At 41.0% G+C, this 19,037-nt stretch overlaps 1 long non-coding RNA gene across 1 annotated transcript; it reads left to right on the top strand.

Annotated features, from left to right (window-relative positions):
- The first annotated feature begins 2,894 nt into the window (after window positions 1-2,894).
- LOC125374669 lies at window positions 2,895-7,228 on the top strand. The gene is made up of 2 exons (XR_007218726.1): window positions 2,895-5,237; window positions 5,387-7,228. It is a non-coding gene; the product is annotated as an uncharacterized LOC125374669 (long non-coding RNA).
- The last annotated feature ends 11,809 nt before the right edge of the window (window positions 7,229-19,037 follow it).

Genomic DNA, 19,037 nt, shown 5'->3' with positions numbered 1-19,037 from the left:
CAAAGAACCTCTGTCATTCCAGAATTCCCCCTTTCTGGATGATTCTGTTAATGAAAAATGTTTCATGGCACATTGCCATGGCAACCAAGTCCAGACTGACCTTATGCTCTAACATTTCAGTCACATGGCTTTTTACTTTGCTCAGTCTTTGGTTAATTTCTTAAAGATTCTATGTGCAATTTCTTAGATATGATAATTATTGTATCATGGGCTCAACTTTCATGTCCTAGCAATCATCATCATCCCATTAACCCCATCCATGTCAAGTCATCCCATTAACCCCATCCATGTTAAGTCATCCCATTAACCCCATCCATGTCAAGTCATCCCATTAACCCCATACATGTCAAGTTATCCGTCGCGTCAGTCGTTATCTCACCAGTGAGGAATGCCAGCAGGTCATGACAAAACAAAAACACTGGTCCAAGGCTATCGAAGAATCTTTTGCTGAAGGAAAATACTGATACCTCCCAAGCCGAGGTAGAGAAGAGTTGTTTAACAGTTTAAGGGAGGATGGGATGGTTAGCAATCTCATTACAATCAGATCTAAGTACTCTCTATCGCTTAACAAAGATCTGAGGATATCCCATTATGGGTAACGTCAGAACGACCTTTCATCCGACCAATCAAAGCGTTGCTTACCAGATCATGAAAGTGACAGTCGGAATGTGTTTTCTAATCATGCAACCTTGAAAACATTAATACAGGGTATTCTGAACAACAGTTGCAGCCGATACAACTGATTCAAGTCAAAATTATTTCGTTTCCCATTGGGATAAACATTTAAACAGAGGAGGCATTGCACAGTACGTGGGAAGCGCTGTTATACAATCTCTACCATATATTAGACATTCCGGGATGTTCGTTTGTTCAGTTTTCAAAATTTTAATTGAGAACTGTGTCAACATATTTTTCAAGCGTAGTCTGAAATGAAAGTCGCCAGGTTGAAATGAGTGCTGTAAAGTTCAAGAAGGCTGCTTTCTAATTGGCTGATGTCGACTTCTTGTTAGTCATTTCAATGGTTGGTCAAAGTTCGCAAAAGGTTGTTCTGACGTGACCCGTAATGGGATGTCCTCAGATCTTTGTTTTGCGGCAGCGAGAACTTAGATCTGATTTTACTGAGATTGGGATGGTTAGCCTTAGTTTGGGTGTTTTTGGTCACATAAAAATGTTAGGATTGAATCCCAATATGTGTAGACTCACCTTTTTGAATCCCCTGATAAATTCACTTTTTTGAATCCCCTGATTAACTCACCCTTTGGAATCCTCTGATTAACTCACCCTTGGGAATCCTCTGATAAACTCACCCTTGGGAATCCTCTGATAAACTCACCCTTGGGAATCCCCTGATAAACTCTCCCATTAGATTTGAACTATGCAATAAGATTTTCAAAATGGCACACTGAAGCAAATGATCATGGCAAACTTCTGGTCCATGAATACTTGGGTGCATCTTCCAATAGATATCTTCTCTTGTGTTGTAGCAGTGTTTTATAGAAAGAGTTGCCTCCCTTTCTTCAAAATGTTGATTTGTATTTTGTAAGACTTTCACGTTTTTTCGTTGCCTGTCCTTCGTGCACAGCTACTGTTTTTATCTTTCACTCTCCAAATCTCAGCCTTGGTGGTGGGCGTTATTGCAAATGCTTTGCATAGCTTAATAAACTTAATAAACATTGCTTAATAAACTTGTGATACCAATTGTGTCAAGTAAGTGTGAGGTCCGACATGTTGATGTTCTTGTATTTGAAATCAACTATGAATATTGTTTTGATTTTATTCATTTACTTTTGTTTCTGTATTAAAAGGAAAAGGAAAATTTGTTCTGCTTTACATTTTTGAAAGTAAATATTTTAATATTATGAATTATCAGATTAATGTTAATTTAATTATGAAAAAGTTTTGAATGGTAACAAAATCTTAATTGATTAAGAACTGTATGCCACAGAGGTGAATAAGTTGGTTTTGAAGGTGATGGACGAGTTTGTTATCACATGTTCAAAACATGCCACCAACTCCAGATTCTCACTCTTTCATCATAATACAAAAGTAGTTGTGTCACCGGCAGCATAAACATTCTTGCTATTTCTTGTGATACACAACAATGTTGGTGCTCAGTGTATCACATGATCACATCTCCGATTCTGTCTTTTGTTAGATAAATCTGAGAGTGATTATTTTCGAGAACATTACATCACAGTTTCGCAGCAAGAATTCCCACGTGAAGAGTCGAACCATATGTTCTGGCATTGCTCAACGCAACATTTTCATTTCATATCTCATTTGTATCTCCGCTACTATTCCCGGTAAGAATGTGTCGCTGATGATGTCATTGACCATTCTTTAAAGTTTTAATTACTCATTACTCATGAGGATGAACCAACAAAATTTTGAAACTAAAATCACTTCATTTTCATTTGATATTACCCAAATTGTGCAATATCTTTGTTTTCACGATCTCAGTGTTATGAGAACATTTTTCAATCCATTCTCATCTACTACTATCAGTCTCATTTCAGTTTTTTTTTCAGAACTTTGAAATGTGGACATATTGAATCTCAATACTTCTGCACCCCTTGATGCAGCTTTACTATTCCTAATACTCTGCAGCTTCTTCCACAGCCACTCACTGACAATACAATGTCACCTTGCATATATATGTATATACCTACATTGTTTACTCTTATCTACTATGTGAAGTATTTACTGGCAATGTGTTGACAATTCGTCCAAATTTTGTATTTTTTATATCCCTACTGATTTTTTGTTTGTTTGTTGTTTAACGCCGCACTCAGCAATATTCCAGTTATGAGATTGCGGACTAAATAATCGAGTCTGGACCAGACAATCCAGTGACAGACATCATGAGCATCGATCCACACAATTGAGATTGATGACATGCATCAACCAAGTCAGCAAGCCTGACCACCCGATCTGTTAGTCGCCTTTTACGACAAGCATAGTCGCTTTTAACGGTAAGCATGGGTTGCTGAAGACCTATTCTACCCCGGATCTTCCCTACTGATGATATACATGGGAACAGAATGACCGATGTCCATTGTAAGGCTATGAAACATGGATACCACAAGGGCGGGTCCAGCATTGTCCAAAGGGAGGGGTCGAAAATATCAAAATCCTCTCTGTCACTACTGCCTTCAACATACTACGTTTGGTTTTCAAAGGATGGGGCCGGACCCTCTGGATCCTCCTATGGACCAGGCACCCAATGGAGATCCTGGTTGAAATAGGCTGGTCCACTCTGTTCCTTGTGACTATAGGTTCGGGTGGCCAGGCTCGGTCACGTGGTTGTGTCCCTTTCCCCGATGACATGGATCGTGCTCACGGCGTGTCAGTCACTGGATTGTTTGTCTGGATTATTTCCAGGTTAATATGGTATGGCTGGAATATTGCAGTGTGGCGTTAATCAACAAACAAACAACAGATGCCAAGAATACAAAGACTTTTAATGACATAATATCAGTTTAGTAATTTAAACGCAAAGATTAAAAAGTGTTACAAAGCATTCAACACAAGGAAAACCATTGAAATTTTGTGTATAGTTTGAAAATGACCAACATGTGAATAACTGATTACTGTTTATACGTTCAGCTAAAGCAGCATAGTGTTTTGTGACAAATATTCCCTTCCATTGAATACAAGACGTTCCAGCATTAGATGTGTAAGAAGCAGCACCACTAAGGTGACGATTGTGCATTGACCATGTGACCTCGTGCCATGGGGGCAATAGAACGTTTTCTACACCAGGCCGCCACATATTTAATGCAGATCGTAGAACAGGTGTATAAAGGCTGCAGATACAGATCTATAGCTTTTGCTGTTTGGGTGTCTGGTTTTTATATAATATTCAGGTCAACAAGCAATTACATCAGTCTGGCCTCATTAAAGTGTTTAAACCAGACGGTTGAATCCTAGTGGTCAATCTGGTCGAAGCTCTACTTACCTAAAAGGGAGATTGTTCCTCGGTAGTGGCCCAGGCTTAATTGTACTTATTGTCAATGACACAAGCTCTGTGTAAGTTATATGGTGATATCTAACACATGTTTTATGACTCCCCGGTAAGACTTCTGATACTGTCACAGGAGGACTGGGTTTCACAGTCGGGGGAATATTGTTTGCAGGTATAGCTGGTATGTCTTAATGCTGATTTATTTAGCAGAGGTTTCTACTGTGTTTGTCTACACAGAGACATTTTGAATGAGAGTCTGCCTTTAGGTTAATTTATAAAAAGAGAATTTGTCCTCTCTGTCAACCAAGAATATTTGATGTTATCAGCTTTTAAAAGATGTTGAATATTTCTCATTATAGCATCACTCGTCATGATAGTACCCGTGATATAACACATTTACCTACCGAGCCATGATCACCATAGGTTAACCAACATCCGTGCCGTCATCCTGACCGTGATGGTGTCGTCCATGTTTATATGTGGTCACCACTCAAGGCGAAAATGGATTTCATTACATAATGCAAAGTTTTCCATCATAGTCATTGGCCAAGAAGTGATCATTTGACAAAAACACACATTGACTTGAAGTCAGGTCTGATAATTTAGGGTTTTGACTTGAGTTACTAAAAATAGAATGGGAATTACCCAGAAGTTGTATTTCCCAAACCTAAGCCAATCAGATGTCTCTGGGGTGTAACTTTTGTCTCTATATTATATAATAAAACAATGATAGGCGTTATACGAGGTCAATACAAGGTCAATAAAACCAGGTATTGACCTCACATAAGGTCTATAGTTCCTCACAAGGAACTTGTTTTATATAATGCAGACCCAGCATATTTTATGGAGATAAGTCCCCTTAAGATAAACTGTGGTGGTCAGGCTGAAGGGGACAACATCTTTAAGAAACTTACCGGTATAGTCAACACCTCATTTTCTAATTCAGGAGAATTTGTAAGACATTCTGTGTAGTCAGGCTCTTGCTTTCTGATTCTAATGACTCTGGTGAACTAGTCTTGGTATCTGGGTCTGGAGACTCTTTAGACACCCATGGTGGTCAGGGCCTTGGTATCTGGGTCTGGAAACTCTTTAGACACCCATGGTGGTCGGGGCCTTGGTATCTGGGTCGAGGGACTCTTTAGACACCCATGGTGGTCAGGGCCTTGGTATCTGGGTGGAGGGACTCTTAAAGACACCCATGGTGGTCAGGGCCTTGGTATCTGGGTCTGGAAACTCTTTAGACACCCATGGTGGTCGGGGCCTTGGTATCTGGGTCTGGAAACTCTTTAGACACCCATGGTGGTCGGGGCCTTGGTATCTGGGTCGAGGGACTCTTAAAGACACCCATGGTCGTCAGGGCCTTGATATCTGGGTCTGGAAACTCTTAAAGACACCCATGGTGGTCAGGGCCTTGGTATCTAGGTCGAGGGACTCTTAAAGACACCCATGGTGGTCAGGGCCTTGATATCTGGGTCTGGAAACTCTTAAAGACACCCATGGTGGTCAGGGCCTTGGTATCTGGGTCTGGAAACTCTTAAAGACACCCATGGTGGTCAGGGCCTTGGTATCTGGGTCTGGAAACTCTTAAAGACACCCATGGTGGTCGGGGCCTTGGTATCTGGGTCTGGAAACTCTTTAGACACCCATGGTGGTCGGGGCCTTGGTATCTGGGTCAAGGGACTCTTTAGACACCCATGGTGGTCAGGGCCTTGATATCTGGGTCGAGGGACTCTTTAGACACCCATGGTGGTCGGGGCCTTGGTATCTGGGTCTGGAAACTCTTAAAGACACCCATGGTGGTCGGGGCCTTGGTATCTGGGTCTGGAAACTCTTTAGACACCCATGGTGGTCGGGGCCTTGGTATCTGGGTCGAGGGACTCTTTAGACACCCATGGTGGTCGGGGCCTTGGTATCTGGGTCGAGGGACTCTTAAAGACACCAATTGTGGTCATATATTGTTTTTCTGGTGCAGTCAGACAGGTCGATAGAGCAGGTGCTAGTCATGTTAATTTGCCCAATAGTGCTTCCAGTCCTATGTTTAACCTCAACACTGATTTGTATAATAGACGAGTACATATTTGTGTATTGTATTATTTATGTTATCATTTATATGTTGACTAGTCAGATTGAAAGAGTTTTTAGCAAGAATTGAAATCAAGTTTGTTAAATTCAACCTGAATTCTATTAAAGTAAGCTTGATTACCTTTAATAAATTCTGCTTTAATAATGGAAGATTTGATTTCAATTTGTATGAAATATTGGAAAGTTATGTGTGTGATTATGTAAATAGTGTATATATGTATTCTATCTAGAAAGTCGGCAAGTTCATCACGGCATTAAGGAATATGACTTGAACACTATCTATTGTGGAATTGATGTAGAACAAACTTGAAAATGAATATTTATTATTTCAACATATTGTTTTGATATCATTTCATAGTTTTGAAATATATGTGAATAAGTGTACATGAATTTTTATGAAGTCATTTGCAGTTCATTAGCATTGTATGATAGTTCATGTAGGTGTCGCCACAGACTCGTGACTAGTTGTTCCACATGTAGCAGTGTGTGATTGTTATGTCCGATGCCGTTGTAGGGGAGATAACCCACAACTGTTGATATTTGCTGAGTAAGGGTTCTGTTGAAGTTGATCGTTCCCTCTTTGTTTTATGATATGTATGGAGGATGTTGCACGTTTACAAATACTTTCATATTAAGAACTCGAGTGTACAGAGCTAATATTTTCCATAAGCCTTTGGATAACCATAATTTTGGGCTATAATGTTTGCGTGTTGACAAAAAATCTTGATATCTCAGAGATTTACTCATTTAATAAGATTTCAAAATTCTTGAATGTCTAAGATACTTGTTTTTACATTGGTAACAATAATTATTGTGAATTATTTTTTTTATTCCCAAAAGTTGATTTTTTTAAAACAACGTACAAACTTTATTTACCAATGCTCTTTTTTAACCAGAAGCAAACAAATCTTGAATTGGTGTATTCTTTTAATCTGTTTCTCTTCAGTATTATTTTAACACAGGGACTATATATTCATTGAACAGATTGTTGATCAGTAACACAAAGAGTGGGACGACATTGTTAAAGCGCCGTGACCTATGTTGGACATCTGTATGTCAAGTGCCTGTCCGAACGCTTGTAGAGTGATGGGTGAAATGTACTCGGCTTGTAGCTAGTCCTTCACGCATGGTGGACGTGTGGGTTTGTTTCTGGACAATGGGAATAAACAGATTTAACCTGAATCCACGAGTTGATGTTGTTTTTGTTACTGTATCAAGGGGGGGCACGGGTTGCACGGGTGGCCTAGTCGTCTAAGGTGTCGCAATTTGCTGTGCAGAGTTGTGTCCCTTGGGCATGCCAGAAACCTAGATCGTGGGTTCAAATTCTTTTTCACTCCGACTATGTTTCTAGGCTCATCAGCTCATGACTTTACAAATTTCCAAGACATGCATTGCTATACGCACAGTGATGTAACTGGAATACTGTTTAAAGCAGTGGAAAACCCAACTCACTCACTCACTCACTCACTCACTCCTATATCAAAGGATAATGTGTTCCATAAGTCCATGATTGCAATGTTAACGTTGTGAAAAGGCATAAAATAGTTCTGGCAGAACAAAATGTCTCTTTAGCTCATATTCCAGCAATATCACAGCGGGGACACCAGAAATGGGCTTCACACATTGTACCCATGTCGGGAATCGAACCCCGGTCTACGTGACGAGCTAACACCTGACGGAAAGTGAAGTGGACTTATGCCTAGACCTGTCAGTCCGTTGTGTGTCATACAGTAATCATCTCCTCTGCAGTAACAGGACCCAAACTGAAACTTCACATGGTTGTCCCTCCAATGACCACACTTCAGTTTGTCCAACAGGTTTGAATCTGATATTCAGTATTGATGCCATGGCAGCCATATTGAAAAACCTACATATGACCATGTTCAAAACGTAGTGAAATTTGTAGACTAACATCTAGTCTCTGATATGAACATATCTTACAGAAAAAAACAGTTAAATTATCTTAATAAAAATATAATAAAAAGGAGCCCAGAGACTCTTCATTTTCAGATAATGCAGTAATCTAGACTTGCCCACTAATATAGACTTACAGGGGCTTTATTGCTTATATTTGTTTCTGGGTCTGTATGACAGAGTATGAAATTTGGATCAATGGATCAGTGTGCATTCAACAATCATTCTCAGCTCCCTGGGGAGTATACAACCCAACTGCCTGTTAGGCGCTAGAAGGTTAACCACCACAATCATCGCATCCTACCGGGTAGCCAAGATATCTTCTAGGGTGTTCCGTTGAAGTCAGAAGTTCCAAATCTGTTTGCCTCCTCAGACCTCTTAGATGAGTAGTAAAAACCTTCGATGCTTCATGTAAATGTGAAACCAGTCCATGCACGTCACTGTCTTACACCAGACACAATGTTACTGACATATTATACGATGACACAGTCCAGCTCATACATTGCAGGAACAAAACCATGACCTTGAGAGACGCAGGCACAGGTAACAACTGAAAGTACAAACATAAGGCAAAACATGTGTTCCAGTGAGAAACATCGGTAGAGTGTCCTGTGGAATACGCAGTCTCCTGGGCCCCTGTAACATTCATCTGAAGCTGATGTAACTGATGCTGCCAGTCACACACAAATGTGAGACAATCATCAGGGATGAACACACAATGCCATATAGAGAGTGGTCAAATGTAACAAAGGATAACACTTACTTAGTAATGTACAGGTTCTCGTACATTGTGCGGTTGAGTCCCATCCGGGATTTCAACCCACACTGTCAGAGTGAGGCACCTAATCGCCAGCTCACAAAGTCAGCGTTCTAACCCACTCAGCCACCGAGGCTTCGACAAAAATGGAAGTCAAACAACTGGTAGTCTTGATCACGTCTTTGTGGCTACCCCTCTGACAAGTGTGTCTACCCCTCTGACAAGTGTGTCTACCCCTCTGACAAGTGTGACTACCCCTCTGACAAGTGTGGCTACCCCTCTGACAAGTGTGTCTACCCCTCTGACAAGTGCGGCTACCCTTCTGACAAGTGTGGCTACCCCTCTGACAAGTGTGGCTACCCTTCTGACAAGTGTGGCTACCCCTCTGACAAGTGTGGCTACCCCTGTGACAAGTGTGTCTACCCCTCTGACAAGTGTGTCTACCCTTCTGACAAGTGTGGCTACCCCTCTGACAAGTGTGGCTACCCCTCTGACAAGTGTGTTTACCCCTCTGACAAGTGTGGCTACCCCTCTGACAAGTGTGTCTACCCTTCTGACAAGTGTGGCTACCCCTCTGACAAGTGTGGCTACCCCTCTGACAAGTGTGTTTACCCCTCTGACAAGTGTGGCTACCCCTCTGACAAGTGTGTTTACCCCTCTGACAAGTGTGGCTACCCCTCTGACAAGTGTGTCTACCCCTCTGACAAGTGTGTCTATCCCTCTGACAAGTGTGTCTACCCCTCTGACAAGTGTGGCTACCCCTCTGACAAGTGTGTCTACCCCTCTGACAAGTGTGGCTACCCCTCTGACAAGTGTGGCCACCCCTCTGACAAGTGTGGCTACCCCTCTGACAAGTGTGGCCACCCCTCTGACAAGTGTGGCCACCCCTCTGACAAGTGTGGCTACCCCTCTGACAAGTGTGGCTACCCCTCTAACAAGTGTGGCTACCCTTCTGACAAGTGTGGCTACCCCTCTGACCAGTGTGGCTACCCCTCGGACAAGTGTGGCTACCCCTCGGACAAGTGTGGCTACCCCTCAAACAAGTATGGCTACCCCTCTGACAAGTGTGTCTACCCCTCTAACAAGTGTGGCTACCCCTCTAACAAGTGTGGCTACCCCTCTGACAAGTGTGGCTTAGTGGGTTAGAACACTGACTTTATGTGCACATCAATAATGACACCACAGCACAATATTCAGTCTTAAAGGTACAGGTATTTTCTGTCCCCAACAGTATTATCTTCCTCATTCCTGGACCAAATTGCCGCCTCCGTGGTCTTGTGGTAGAGCGTCCGCCCAGAGAGCAGAAGGTCCGGGGTTCGATCCCCGGCCGCGTCATACCAAAAGACGTTAAAAGATGGTACTTGTTGTTACCCTGTCTGGCGCTCGACATTAAGGGGCTAAAACAAGGACTGGTCGGCTCGGAGTCAGTATACTGTGTCTGAGTGGGGTATTCATGTTAAACTGCGGCATGGTATCTCAGTGAGCTAGCACTATAAATCGGCATCAGTCCGGACTAGTACAAGCAGCCACACACACACATGTGCATGCACGTCGCTATATAAGTGCAATAATCTTGGACGAGACGTTAAACCCAATTTCACCTCACCTCACCTCACCTGGACCAAATTATGGGAATTAATAAAGAGAAAGGTAAGATACAGTAATCATAATTGCCACCACTCAAGCATCTTGTTTGGCCTTGGAACACTCAAGTTCAGCCTTGTGCTTGTGGAAGAACCCTCTACTCTCACAAGCAACACAAGCATGTCCCCTTTGGAAAAGTTTGGCAATCTCCACCATCCGCCATCTCATTGTTGTATCTCCAGTATATCATCTGTTCAAATTTTCCGGAATCTTTGACTTTAATCCTTGCTGAATATAAGAAACTGTCATCTTCCTTCTCGCCATGTCTTGACCCAGATCTTGACCCACTACCGGGACCCTTCTGTAAGGCTGTCCATGATATACCTTCTATGCCAGGTTGATCTTCCCGACTCAAGTACCCTATTTCAAAGTCACGTAAGACAGAGTAATGATAATCTCGAGCCCTGCCAAAACCATGTAAAACAGAGAATCTCATCAGGTTCTGGAAGTGAATAAGTCTGTACTTCTTCTCCTGTTGTGTTACCTCCTTGCAGAGTCAAATTCTTGCAAAACCCAGTTTGAATGACTCCTGTGAAAGTTTGTCTGGGTGAAGGTCAGTCCAAATTCCAACATCAAATTCCAACATCAGACACAAATGCATGTAGCTGCGCAATTTTGCAAAACCAGATACCCCTGCACATTTTCAGCAATGATGGGCCCTAAAATTGGAAACAATTGGATGGTAAGTGCAATTGAAGTAAGATGGGTCGCGGACGCTCCCCACAAATGACCAAAAAGGGCAGAATTTGACAATGGCTCGACGGTCATTTGTGGGGATTGGAATTTAGTTGTTGTTTTGTTGTTTAAAGCCGCACAACAATATTCCAGCTATATGACGGCGGTCTGTAAATAATCGAGTCTGGGCCAGACAATCCAGTGAATGATATCATGAGCATTGATCCACGCAAATGGGATTGATGACATGCATCAACCAAGTCAGGGAGCCTGGCCACCCGATCCCGTTAGTCGCCTCTTACAACAAGCATAGTCGCCTTTCACGGCAGAAGAGCTATTCTACACCAGATATTCACCAGTCTGGAATGTAGTGTTAAACCCAAATGTAGATCTTGAAAACTACAAACATGTAAATAATTCAAAAGCAAGAAAATTATTAATGGATAAAATTGAAGAACTAGATCTTCTGAATGTTTGGAGACAACTGAATAAAGAAGAAAATAAATATACATTGTGGAAAAAAAATCCCCGCCAACAACAAAATCCTAACCTCACAAGATATATTAGATGAGGATAGACAAGGATGCACATTGGATCTCTCCGTTATTTCCCTCACTCTAACCACGGACTTGTATAGGTCCGTGCTCTAACAAAGGCTGGAAATGAAGATAGGGGGAACGGATAATGGACATTTAATACCTCTCCTTTATATCCAAAAGATTGTATTGATCTTGTCAAAAATACAATTGCAGAGACAAAAAAATGAATACAAGGATAAATCTTTTATTAATGATAACATTGTTGATGACAAAAGATTTTAAATTATCAATAAACGATTCTCTCTACCGAGAAACATTGTTGATGAAAATTAGAGGAAAATCTATTTCTTTCTCTGCATTTAAAAAGATAAATAAATATAGAACATGAAAAACTTGAAAATAATATTTCTAAGATAGAGGATATTATTAGAAAAGATTTCCAAAACATTAATGAAAATAAATTAAATGAATTCAGCCAATTGAAAAATAAATTTGAAAAAATTAAAGAAGAAGAAATTCAAGGAATTAATATAAGAAACAGAATTAACTGGTATGAGAAGGCGAAAAACCAACAAAATATGTCGAACCCGGGTCTTCGGCGTGACGAGCGAACGCTTTAACCACTAGGCTACCCGACCGCCCCTCTCTTGTGGCAGAAATTTTAGGCATAATGATTAGAACAAATGATAAAATTAAAGGAATCAGACTAAATGATAATGAATACAAAATTGATCAATATGCTGATGATACAGAATTATGTTTAGATGGATCTGAACATAGTCAATGTTATGCGCTTAATATACTTGATACATTTTATAATATGTCTGGTCTAAAGATCAATATTGACAAAACTAAGGTCCTATGGTTAGGTTCCATGTCAGGCAGTAGTATTACATTTTGTTCACACAAAAAATTAGATTGGCACAATGGTAATTTTCATGTACTAGGTATTGCCCTAAATGATTAATTAAATGACCTTTGGGTAATTAATACCTGTAAGAGACTAGAAAATATAAAACGATTATTAGAAAACTGGAGAAAAAATCAACTTAACTTTAATTTGTAAAATAACAGATGTTAAATCATTAGCAATGTCAACAGTAGAAGATTTTATGAAGGCTTTAACCAAACTATTTGATGATTTCATTTGCAAAAATAAAAAGGACAAGATAAAAAGATCATCGACAAATAAATATGAGAATGGCGGTTTAAGAATGATTGATATTTGTAAATTCAATAACATTTTAAAACTTTCATTGCTTAAGAAATATATAAACAAACAAAAGTATAGCAACCATGAAAATCCTTTTTGGAAAGATGTGTTGACAGCTTGGGTCAAATACTATAAATGTTTTGTCATTAGTGATGAATATTATGATATATTGTCACAACCGTTGTGGCTTAACCCTAAATTTAACAATGAAAAACTGATTATTAAGAGTTGGTATAAAAAAGGTATCCATAAAATTAAAGATATATGTAATTAATATGGAATTATGTTTTTAGAGTGTTTAAAGAATGTATATGATATTAAGGGTACCTTTTTAGATCACAAAAAAAATGATATTTAATATCCCTCATAATTTGAGAAGGCTAATTTCTGATGTACCAACTAAATATCTTTATAATCAAGACCTAGGTAACTGTTTAAAAACATTACGGAAACCATCCAAAGGTGGAAGAATGTTTTATGATGTTTTTATTTCATGTAACATATCTCATTTAAGAATCTACAGGAAATGGGAAGATATATCATGACAGACTATTCAATGGAACAAAGTTATTTATATATTTGGACATTGTACCAAAGATGTAAAACTGTTAGATTTTCAATATAGATTTTTGCATAGAGCAATTAATACTAAGAAAGAATTGCTAAAAATGAAATTAGTTGACGATGTTATTTGTTGCTTTTGTCAATCTAGTAGAGAAGATTGACAACATGTATTTTTCACTTGTGTACAAGACTTAAGAGTGTATATGGAACAAATTTATGATCATCCAATAATCCTAGATGAAATATAATTTTTATTGATTCAATATCAGGTGACAAACTTTTAAACCATGTCATAACTTTAGCAAAAAGACATATTTATTTATCCAGTATAAAAAAACAATTACAATGATTCAGTGCCACATTGAAAAATTAATTGCTAAAAGAAGCAACAAACTGAATATGTTTGAAAAGAAATGGAGATACTTCTTAAGAATGCATTAACTATAAAATCCTGTGATCTTTGCTGCATTGATCAATACTGTTCTCACAACTTTCTTGTACATCCTTTGCATCATACATATATTTAAGGTCAATAATACCTATGTACATTTACAATAATACCAGACCTGTGAAGATCCGGGGTAGAATAGATCTTCAGCAACCCATGCCTGTCGTAAAAGGCGACTAACGGGATCAGGTGGTCAGGCTCGCTGACTTGGTTGATGCATGTCATCGATCCCAATTGCGTGAATCGATGCTCATGATATTAATCACTGGATTGTCTGGTCCAGACTCGATTATTTACAGACCGCCGTCATATAGCTGGAATATTGCTGAGTGCTGCGTTAAACAACAAACCAACCAACCAACCAACAATAATACCAGGAATGTACATCTTTTGCCAACACTTGACGTCTGTACCACAAATGTTTATTGTCTACCAAAGATGTTTATCTTGCCATGTAACCACTCTTGAAGTGAATAAAAAAAAATGAATTAAAAAAAAGACTTGAACTCGACAGGCGGGTCGGCCTTGACCCTCCCACCACATTAACAGTCGAACTTTGACCTTTGCCATCTTTTTCACGATGGGTTAGGGGGCCAGTTGTGTTGTGCTCAAGGTCGCATTTAAGGTAAGAAATGAATATTGTCATAACGACTTGAAACTCACCAAGCGTGTCGACCTTGACCCTCCGATAAAGTTTTGATCTTTCCCACCTTTTTCACGCGGCGTTTTGGGGGCGACAAAAACCAGTATACAAGCATCTTAGAGCCGTCCAAGTAATCTAAAACTTCGTTTGGCAAGGTCTGAGACCCGTCAGACAATTTTGATATTTGGTCGGAAATGTGGCCAAGACACCGAAGTGTTGTGCTCAAGGTCGCATTTAAGGTCAAAAATGAAAATTCTCATAAGGACTAGGACTTGCCAGTCTGGTCGACCTTAATCGTCCGACGACGTTGGAAGTCGACCTTGACCTTTCCCAACATGACTTTCACACAACGGGTAAACGTGACCAGTAATGGGATGTCCTTAGAACTTTGTGTAGAGGCAGCAAGAACTAAGATCTGATTTGAATGATGGGTACAATATGTGAAGTCCATTTCTGGTGTCACCCGCCGTGATATTGCTGGAATATTGCTTAAAGCGGCGTAAAACAATACTCACTCACTAACTCTGATTTGAATGAGAATTCTCTTATCAGTTTTCCAGCAATATGACGTCGGAGAACACCGGAAATGGGGGCTTTGTACATCGTACTATGTATGGAATGGAACCCAGGCCTTCGGCGGAACGAGATAACACTGTGTCCGAGGATTGTGTCAAACTCTAGTCCGTTGGGAAAATTGTTAGGGCAGATTCTTGGATCTGCGAACCTGATATCTGTCTCTGTCGGAAAGGTTCTGGTTGTCTTTGAGATAACTGTACCTAACTTTTGGGACCAGTGAAGATTCCGGGGTAGAATAGGTCTTCAGCAACCTATGCTTGCCGTAAAAGGTGACTATGCTTGTCGTAAAAGGCGACTAACGGGATCGGGTGGTCAGGCTCGCTGACTTGGTTGATGCATGTCATCGATCCCAATTGCGTGGATCGATGCTCATGATATTAATCACTGGATTGTTTGGTCCAGACTAGATTATTTACAGACAGCCGTCATATAGCTGGAATATTGCTGAGTGCAGCGTTAAACAACAAACCAACAACCTAACTTTTGGCGGTGGACGCATCTATCTAGGTGGGAAGCACAGACTGACGTATTAATACGTCCAACATTATACTCACGTAGTTCTGTTGCGTGGGAGATGCTGAAAGGTCATTTCCAAATTGAAACGCAAAGGTTTACCCAGAAACTGTTACATACACTCTTCAAAAAAGATTTTGAACAAGTGTGAAAACAATGCCGTTTAAAACATTGCAAATCGACAATGGATGCGTTTTGACGCACCGTTTGTCGAATATCAGGCCGCCTACATTTTTCAATAACATATATCCAATTTATATACCGGATTTTGTGTGTAGTCAGGTTCAATGAACTACATACTACCTGACACGTGAAGATCCGGGGTAGAATAGGTCTTCAGCAACCCATGCTTGCCGTAAAAGGCGACTATGCTTGCCGTAAGAGGCGACTAGCGGGATCGGGAGGTCAGGCTCGCTGCCTTGGTTGAAGTATGCCATCGATCCCATCTGCTTGGATCGATGCTCAATCACTGGATTGTCTGGTCCTGACTCGGTCATTTACAGACCGCCGTCATATAGCTGGAATATTGCTGAGTGCGGCGCAAAACAAAGAACCAAACCAAAACATACTACCTGTGCGTTTCTTTTTGAATAGCCAGTGAATTATACTGAACCACGCAGTAGTAGATTTACTATAAAAACCGGTAACAGCAGCCCTTCAACATATGTCCGGGGGCACGGGTGGCCCAGTCGTCTAAGGCGCCGCGATTCGCTGTGCAGAGCTGCGTCCCTTGGGCACGCCAGAAACCTATGATTGTGGGTTCGAATCCCGGTTCGCCCCAATTATGTTTCTAGGTTTGTCAGCACCATACCCGTGCTCGTGGGTTTCACCGAAGTGGTAAACGTCTGAGACCTGCATCACTTCGGGCTTTCCTCCCACATTAAGCTGACACGCCGCGATATAACTGGAATATTGTTAAAAAGCGGCGTTAAACCCATCTCACTCACTCACTCACATTCAACATATGTCAGTGCTTTCACGAATGTCCATAATTATTCCCCGTCCAATGTCTTGAACCAAGCCTGTCTCTGTTCCTGAATCCGGAGAAGTGTTGGAGTCTGTTTTCAGATAGGTATCATGTCCGTACTTGGCATGCGATGTACGCCTAGGCCTAAAAGGCCGAAACTTGTCAAACGATCGAAGCTGTCGTGTTTATAAACAACCAGGGGACTCTAATCACGCTTCCTGTTCAAAACTGGCTGCTACAGCACTCGATATTTTACCAGCTCTTCAACCATTTGCTGCCAGTGAAAAACCCTCCAAATAAACTTACAACAATCTCGACTGCCACGTGACAATGAACAAAACAAATGGAGGCGACAAACCCACCAACATTTCCTGTGTAAGTGAGTAAGCCTTTATCTGCTAAATTGATCTATACACCATGAAACAAGACAAGACATTTGGACGACTCAGATAGAAGTGCTGGAACTGTCATTTATCATGCGTCAATAGTCAACCACACTGAAACACTTTTCCAGCACAGCATTCTCTTTCTTCTGTATTTGTCATTGTTGCGTCACTAAATAGTTGAACAACCTGTCCAAAACTCCGTTACCCAAAAGTGTGTGGGTGTGCGTACTTGTAAAATGTAACAAACGTACGTGTGCGTGCGTGCGTGCGTGCGTGCGTGCGTGCGTGCGTGCGTGCGTGTGTTAGAGGAGGGAATGTTTTCACAGAACTGAGTCTTCAACTGCCGAATGCTTTGTGGCCGAGGGGGGACATCGCTTTCTCGCCTTCAATTACGAAAGCGATTCTCGTCTCGTGCTGTCGCTTTCTCGTCTCGTATCGCTTTCTCGTCTCGTTTTACAGCTTTATCGCGGTCATAACTGAAGGCGAGAAAGCGATGTCCCCTCTCGGCCTGCATAGGAATGTGTATTGTGTGAAACTGTTACCTCGCACGGTAGGGTTGCGACGGGTACTCGAGTCCAATTTTCAGGACTCGAGTACCCGTTTAGGGGAGATAGTTATGCAATCATCATGAATTAAGTCCGTTCTCAGTAGTCTAGATCTGATACTTACCAGATCTGATTTAGTACTTTCCATGAGACAGGCGTACAATGAGAAAGTCCATGTTGTGGTGATAAGAACTCACAAATGACATTCCACAAGTGTTAGTTAAAATTCGTTTGATAACTTTTCATGATCACTGATTTTTTTATTTTTGTTCGGTTAAAAAACAAATTAGGTTGTTCAAAGTTGCAAGTTTTGCTCTTTATGCTTCAGCGTGATAAAAAAAACAGAAAAGTTGTTCTGTTGGACTATTTCAACATAAAACTAGTTTTCAATAATTTGCTGATCTGTTCAATAAAAATGTGAAATCTAATGTTACTTGTGTTTGTCATTATTGTCGAAATCATTTTACGAAATACTGAAATAGTGCAATGTTACAAATTACAATACAAGCCTAGATCACTCAGACACATATCGATTTATTACCCATGTCACGACTCACGTGTCAGGCAGTCATGTGATCTTGCCGTTTCCCGCTCACGCCTGTTTTGGTGACAGTGCTCAATGACTGGCGCCAGATTACTTTGATATTCTGCGTCACTTGAGGTTTTAGGTACGCCGTGCAGGCATTTAATAAAAAACATAAAACCTTAGAACAGATTAATAGATGTTTGATGACCTTTTATTCGCAAAAGCATTACAAACAAGTGGGACAACATTGAACTACGGGTACTCGAGTCCGGTTCGGGTATTGTCTGCCGGGTATTCGAGTTCAGTTTTCGTACCCGGTCGCAACCCTATCGTACGGGACGCACCGGTGTCCCAAACGTCGGAGGTGCCGCATTTCGTTGTGCAGAGTTGTGGCCCCTAGCCGACCCGAATCACATGAGGTGGGTTCGATTCTCACATTCACCTTGATTGTGATCCTCGGTTTGTCAGGGCCATACCCTGCTCGTGCGTTCACTAAAGTAATAAACCCGTGAAGATTCGGGTTACAATTGGTCTTCAGCAACCCATGCTTGTGTAAGAGGCGACAAACGGGATCGGGGGGTCAGACTTGCTTGTTATCGTATCCCAAATGCTCATGATGTCAGTGGATTGTCTTGTCCAGACGCGATCATTTAAACAACCGTCATATAGCTAGAATATTGCTGAGTGTGACGTTAAACAAAACAAAAACAAAAATAAAGTTATAAATGTCAAAGACTTCCATCACTTCAGACGTTCAACCTTCTACGCCGCGATACCACTGACATGCTGTTCAAAACCGACCAGCTCGCGTGAGTAAACTTAACGCCTAGGTAGGAGAAGGTGTCTCGGGATGATGGAAGCTCACTGTCAATAGAAAATAACATCTTGTCATCGGAAGTTGTCATCGGCGACCAAAATGACGTCGTCGCCACTCGGTAGGATGTCATCTTGATGTCACCTAAAGTATGTGGATGACAACTGGTACACGAGAACAAGGTATTTACTTTAAGGTTGGGTCAAGTCCAGGCTTTGATATCCAGATACAGTTCACCTGCATAAACACCTCCCGTCCCATCTTCCA

The sequence above is a fragment of the Haliotis rufescens genome, unplaced genomic scaffold, assembly GCF_023055435.1.
Source record: "Haliotis rufescens isolate VD_foot unplaced genomic scaffold, xgHalRufe1.0.p SCAF_6, whole genome shotgun sequence".
NCBI lineage: Eukaryota > Metazoa > Mollusca > Gastropoda > Lepetellida > Haliotidae > Haliotis > Haliotis rufescens.
This window is presented reverse-complemented; position numbering and strand designations above follow the sequence as displayed.